General features: G+C 42.4%; 1 pseudogene; it reads right to left on the bottom strand.

The window, feature by feature from the left end:
- Nucleotides 1-2,509: 2,509 nt before the first annotated feature.
- LOC138240998 (uncharacterized) lies at nt 2,510-4,469 on the bottom strand (annotated as a pseudogene).
- Nucleotides 4,470-6,971: the final 2,502 nt, after the last annotated feature.

Consider the following 6,971-nt stretch of genomic DNA (forward strand, 5'->3'; position numbering starts at 1 on the left):
TTATTAGTACATGTGTGTGTGCGTTATTTGAGTTATATCGCATGGTTGGATTCTAAAGCCATCAAAAGAATCAATTTTGTGACTTACGGCTACAATTAATAATTGTCCCCGTAAATGCCCAAACCCTACAGAACTGGTGCTTCAGAGAGCACACTACGAGTGCATTATCACTGTCGTTACTTGAAGCCCTGAAAATTTCCTCCAAAACTTCAAGGACAGAGAGTATTTTTCCCTTCTTCATATCCCTATGTGCCATTTGTTTTAGGAACGAGTTTACTAAAAAAATAGTTTCGTTTTATACAAAGTATTCTTTCCTGTCCAACTTGTGAGTAAAAGCGCACCTGTTCTTGCGCCTTTAGGGCAGTGTGCAATAACTGCAGGAGTGACAGCTATTTTGAATAGATCACTGCAAGAAAGATCACAGCAATTATATCCATTTATTGGACAGAGATGCAATACACAATGAAAATAGATCGCTATTGGTCAGACCTGTATGGACTGTAGTCAATGAAAACATTGTTTCAAAGCAATGGCGAGGTCCTTTTTTTATGTAAGAATGCTGGATTTTTTGTATTTTTGCTGTTTTTAGCACTTTTTTTGTGGCTTAAAACAGCAGAGTGGCTAAAAACAGCAGAGGGCTCTTTCCTGTCCCTAGTTTCCTGTGCTTTGCTGTCTTTCTGGTGTCTCTCTCTCTCTGGGGCTATATATTTCCAGGTCTTACATTTACTTTCGCTCAGCATTGACATTCAGATCTCCTGAGATCTGCCTAGTACCAGGTCACCCCACGTCCGCTGCCTGAGGGCATTGGTTTCTGTACGACTCCTGAACTGCTGAGCCCGGGTTAATCCCCTGTTCCACCGCTACGCATATGGGTCTTTTTCCGCTCTCCTGCCATTCCATTGTTTGTTCCTTCTGTCAACCGTGACAGCAAGTTAGGTTTCAGAAAATGGTTTAACTGCTGTGAAAAAACTTGAAACCCTAGATATAGAGGATATTGAAGATCGATTTCAGGTGTGGTATTTTATGAAATTATCAAGAATAAGTGGTTTATTGTAATGGAAAGTGTAACTTTAGGTGACTATTTACCCGTGAAGTTGGACGGGGACAAAATGGCAGTAAAGTTAAATGTGTTTTAGAAGTATGACACACATTGATTCTAAGTACTTTGATTAATCTAGTTTCTGTGCCAGGATTTTCTTTGATATATTAAGCTACGCCTCTACCTCTTATTTTTTCATGTGTTTTCTGAACTCTGTTCAGCTTTGCATCATTGCTACACAAAAACCCAGAACCCACAGAACACAAAGAATCTCCAAGGGGCCCACTCAGTAACCAGACTTTCAGGAGTCTATGTAGGTGGAAAAAGTAAGTGGCTTCAAAAATGTCATTTTTTCCTATACAAAATCCAATCTTCCCAGTTTCCGTAATAGCCAGGCTGCATTGTTTCTAGTCTGTCTGTTGCCTCAGTGTCAGCTCTTCAGGCCTGTTCCTTGCCCCAGGAAATCAAAGTCCCAAAACAGTACCTCAGTTCTGTCAACAATGTCTCTTTTGGTCTGCGGTTCATGGAAAAATTATTCATCTCTCCTGAGGTCTGAAGAAAGTGGCTTCACTTGTTCTGTCCATCCTGTATAGAGAGGCTCTGTTCAACTCTGGGTTTCTTATGTCCTTTTCAACCAACCCCTCTGTCACAGTCTCCTCCTTGAAGAGTTTAGAGGTGTAGATAGAATGTAACAATAATGATGGCACAGCCACAATTCCAAAGACATGCAATGGTGTTTATTAAGAGGAACTGTGTTCCCAAAGTCCATACCCAAAAAAACAAAATGAAAAACACAAACTAACCAGGAAAAAAAAACACAAAGCTATAGTACAATAATATAAACATTAATTGCTATATAAAAAATAGATTGTTGTAGACAGCTCCTATTTTACCCCACAACCAAATTTCTCTCATCTCCCCCCTCCTATCTTGAAGAGCTCCTTTTCTAGGTTAAACTCCTCCCCCTAGAATATTCGACTATAAAGCAAAAAAATAATTTTACAAAATAATAATCAGAATTCTAATATACACATTTCTTCATTAAAGTACACAATTAAACAATGAACATATTATTACCAAAATTAATGAGGAATGACAGCAGCCGAAAGCTTGGGAGAAATTAGTATCGTTTATTGAGATGTGGAGATTTGGCGTAACCCGCTTGGCTGAGGGCCAACCTCCCGGCCGTTGGACAGGGAGGATAGGACCCCCAAAAGAAGCAAGCGGGACCCCCAGTCACCAGTGCAGGAAAAAAAACAAAACAAATGATTATTAAACTAATTCAGTCGAGAAAAGAAAGTGCCTGCTTGATGATACTGGGGTTAGTTTTAATGTAGGCACGATAAGCCTCAGAGGACCAACGGCTGAGTTGCTTGATGAGATACTCGGGTATGCCTTGGCGAGCGGCGGAGGATGCGGCCCCTGATCTAAAGGAGTGCCCGGAGAATTGTTCAGGAGGGTATCCGACGGTTAGAAGGACGTCCTGGAGGTGAGAGGAACCAGTCACGATACGGCCCTTCTCGTTTACAAGCAGAGGGTCAGTAGGCAAAGCTCCGGCAGAGGTCCGAAGATGTGCGTAATGGGATAGAGGCTCGTATGGACTTATGTGGGACCAGAGTTTGAAATAATAGATGAGAGTGCCAGACCCGAGTTGGTCGGTTTTGCTTTTCTTGAGATAGAAGGTCAGTGTATCGGAAGATAAGATGGAGATGTCGGACAAGTAGGGTTGAGAAGAGGGATCGAAGGATGTGGAAGAAGCGGTAATTTCAGAGCATCTTAGGAAACCAAAGAAGGCTAACATGAATAAAGATTCAAGAGTGCGGTCGACCCAGGGTGAGTGGTAACCCGACCTGAGAACGTAGATGCAGGATTCAAGGATGTCAGACGTAAGTGGTGCGCGTTGGTTCGGAAGTGGTTTTTCAAGCCACTGAAAGTCTTTAAGAAGGAGAGTAATTTGAGGGTGGATAAGGAATGGACAGGTCATGCCAAAAAGAAGTTTATGGAAGAAGTGGATGCCGCACAGTCATACTTTGGTGGTGGATGCTCGTACCTTGAGTGAGTTTCTACAATAGCAAACAATAATATTGTGCATGGGTTCGGTCTTGCATCTGGTGCCAAGTTCCTGAATTTCTGAAATTGAAAGCGAGAGATAGAGTCATCTATCTCATTAAGGTGACCTGGAATGTGAGCAGCTACGAGGATGAATTGATGTGTGAGAGAAATCCATTTAAGGCGGAGGAGAAATTTCATGATAGATTGGGATGAAGACCTTCCTTTGTTGATTATATGAACTACTGCATAGTTGTCCGAATGGATGAGGACAGATTTTTGTTTCCAATTGTGGCCCCATAGAGAAGCAGCAACGACAATTGGAAATATTTCAAACAAGGCCGATGACTGGTCGGCGAGAGGGATTGAAGAGAATCCAGGAGGCCAAGGAGCCGTAAACCATTGGCCTTTGTAATAGCCTCCGAAACCGACTGAGGGGGCTGCGTCTGTGAAAAGCTGGATATCCTCGGCGTCAGAGAGGAGGTCATCGTAGAAGAGAGATATGCCATTCCAGTTGGCCAAGAAAAGCTGCCAAAGCCTGAACTCGGATTTGCAGTCGGCTGAAAGGCTTATGTAGTGGTAAAGAGAGGGCATGGGAGAGGCGAGGTCGAGAAGGTAGGAGATGAACGACCGTCCTTGAGGAATGATATGCATGGCGTAATTGAGGTGGCCGAGCAGAGAGAGAAGTTCCCTCTTTGTGCAAGATTTGGCAGAAGAATAGGTAGAGATATACGTCTGGATCCTGTTGATCTTCCGCAGGCAGGGAGGTGGAGAAATTGATTGAATAGAGGGTGATCCCAAGGAATTGGATTATATGACAGGGGCCGGTTGTTTTGTCCGTGGCAAGAGGTACCCCTAGTTTCCTAAAAACTGACATAAGTGTGGAGGAGGCTCTTGCAGGTGGGGCGTGAGGAAATTCTATGGTAAGGAAATCATCGAGAAGGTGGACGAGAAAAGGAAGCCTATAGTTATTCAAGGGGATCCAGCAGAGAGCTTTGGCTAAGGTATCGAACATTTTTGGGCTACTCCTGCATCCGAAAGTAAGGCGGACTGCGAAGAAGAACTTGTTCCACCAATGAACTCCGAAGAGGTGCCAGAAGTCTGGGTCAAGAGGCATAACTTAGGCACTGGAGATGTCAGCCTTTGCGAGCCAGGCACCCAGACCTGTGATTTCGATGAGAGAAATGGCATGGTCAATTGTGGCATAGTGGAGGGAGAAGTCTGAGCTGGGAATAAGGCTATTGAGACTTAGCACGTGAGAGTTATGAGGGGCTGACAAGTCAATTATAAGGTGTTTTTTACCGGAATACTTATGGACCACTATACCAATGGGATTGATGCGGTATGCAGGGAATGGGGGAGAGTCAAGTGGGTCGATCATGAAACCATTCTCGACTTCAGATGCTAGCAAAGAATCAACGGACTGTGGATCAGCTGTGGCAGATTGCAAATTTTTGCAAAAGACGGAGGAAGAAGGAAGTGTGCACAGGCCTGGTGAGAATCCAAAGGAAAGGCCGTCGAGTAAGATGTGGGTGGAAGAGGGGTCAGGGTGATGGAGCAGTTCGGAAGCAAGAGCGGTGATATCGATTGGGGTAGACAGAGAAGCCAGTAGTCATTTGGGAACGCTAAAGGTGGAGCGAGCATGGAAGGGCCAGCGGGGGCAGGCAGAGCGAGCGTGAGCTTCACCACAGAAGCTGCAAAGGTGAAGGAAATGACAAAGGGAAGAGGTACGTGTCGAGGAATTGAAGTCGTTGCAAATTTGTTGGCTTCTGATCATCATGATGGGGCGACCGCAAACATCTTTGGACCGGGAAGGTTTGAAGACGACCTGGCGGGAGAATTGATGTTGTGGGGCAGAAGGGGCGGAGTCAGGGTTGAGCTTGCAGATGGTATCTGGGCAAAGATTTGATGAATGTGTCCAAGAGGAACAGAAGTCGCAGGAAAGAGCTCTGACGCCAGCAAAACTGCGGCAGTAAAGCTCAATGTCAAGGGCTCCCCAGTAGGTGCGCTGGTTCCATTGGAGTAGGCAGGCAGCGGCCTTGCCCGAGAACTGCTTGTGGTAAGCGTAGAACAGGGAGCCCTTGAAATGGACAGATAGATCGAGGATGATGTGCATGTAATCGTCGAGTTCCTGACAACGTTCGGGAAAGGCGTAGCACATAATGTCACGAAAAATGCTGAAAGCCAAGCAGAAGTTGGAAATTTGAAGGACTGAAGCAGAGTGAGGGTCGGAAGATTTGACAGTAATGGAAATCGAGCCGCAGTCGACTGTTCTAGAATCAGAGTTGTACACATTCCATAAGAATCAGCGCTTTTATACAGTATATCGCCTTTCAACACATATATTTAAACACGCGTTTACGATTTAAATCAAAACGCGATTCAAATCAATATAAATGTATATTTTGTAACGCATAGGTGACTATTCATTGTTATTAAAAAGACTTAAATTCGATCATGTCGTGATATTCAGAAATATACATTTGTTTGGTCCGAGTGAGGTTTTATTTAATCTCTGACCAAGGGAAACGTTTCATTTTTTCAAAGAAATGTTTGTTAAAAAATAAAGTCATAGTTCCATGGGATTCAATCACAGACCATGTGACATGGGAGTCAGGAAACTAACACACAGTGCCACCAGATTTGATAACGCTATAAAAACGCTATAAAATAATGTGACTAGGCACAGAACAAGTTTACAGCACAGTACAATAATAAATGCTGACCATGACTTTAGAAGCATAAATTACCTTACACTCAATTTAAACACAAGCTGTCTTTAGCCCTCTAAGCTGGTTCATACAGAAATGTAGAGATCCAGGCTCAGAACACACAGCTTCATTAGGGAATACATATGCAGGACAACTAGAGAAGACGTTTCACAGAGGATGGATTTTTAGAAACATCCCATCAGTGACATCACTGAAGTCAACTCCTAGGTACTCTAACTGTCGTGTGGATTGTTTCACAAGAATCAGACAAAGGTTTAAGCATCGCTTGTTCTAGATAAAACTGCAAAAAAAAAACAACAACCCATAATGTACTTCTTTGCGGCTCTGTTTGCCCAAATCATATATTCACAACGTGAAATTAGAAAATAATATTACGTAACCAAAATCCGCAATATGGAAACAGAACTTGTGTAATTGTTGACAGATGATGTACTCGTAACATTTTTACAAGATGAACTACAACATTTAAAAAATGACTTGTATGTACTTGATATTTCTAATCAATCCACTGCACTGCATTAAAACAAAACGAAAACTAGAACGCCATGGGCATACCATTTCGCACTTCTTATCAGTTGCTCAAAAGTAATTTGACCGTATGAAATGCATAATATAAACCTAGAAACATATACGTGAGCAGTATTTACGTAGTATCGGTGTTAAGACATACCTCTCAAATACTGTAAATCAAGTTAAAAATATCTCAAGACCGATTCTGGTCATAATGAAACCATGTTTCGTGTATGTTTTCTTTAAAGTACCGAGACCAGCCATATACTGTATGTTTATGTTCCAAAATTAATATTGTTTATGGCCTTCACACGCGTTGCAGTATGCTCCTATTCTTTTTATACTCAGCTACTAAGATTTCCCTTCAGTGGTAAAATTCCATATGAATATTCAATATTTAAATGGGCACAGTTAAGACATTAAATATACATATACATACTGTATACAGTACAGTTTGCATACGGTAATATGTTTATGTTCCTAAATCAATCTCTTTTATGAACATGTGAAAGGCATGGTGAATCGATTTTCAAAAATTACTGTACTTTGCATGATTGGAAAAAAATGCGTGATTGCGAAATGCTGAGGTGTCAATGAAAAAAGGGATGTGGACCAGGGCAATACTTTGAGTTTACACTTAC

Source organism: Lepisosteus oculatus, chromosome 8 (assembly GCF_040954835.1).
Source record: "Lepisosteus oculatus isolate fLepOcu1 chromosome 8, fLepOcu1.hap2, whole genome shotgun sequence".
Classification (NCBI taxonomy): domain Eukaryota; kingdom Metazoa; phylum Chordata; class Actinopteri; order Semionotiformes; family Lepisosteidae; genus Lepisosteus; species Lepisosteus oculatus.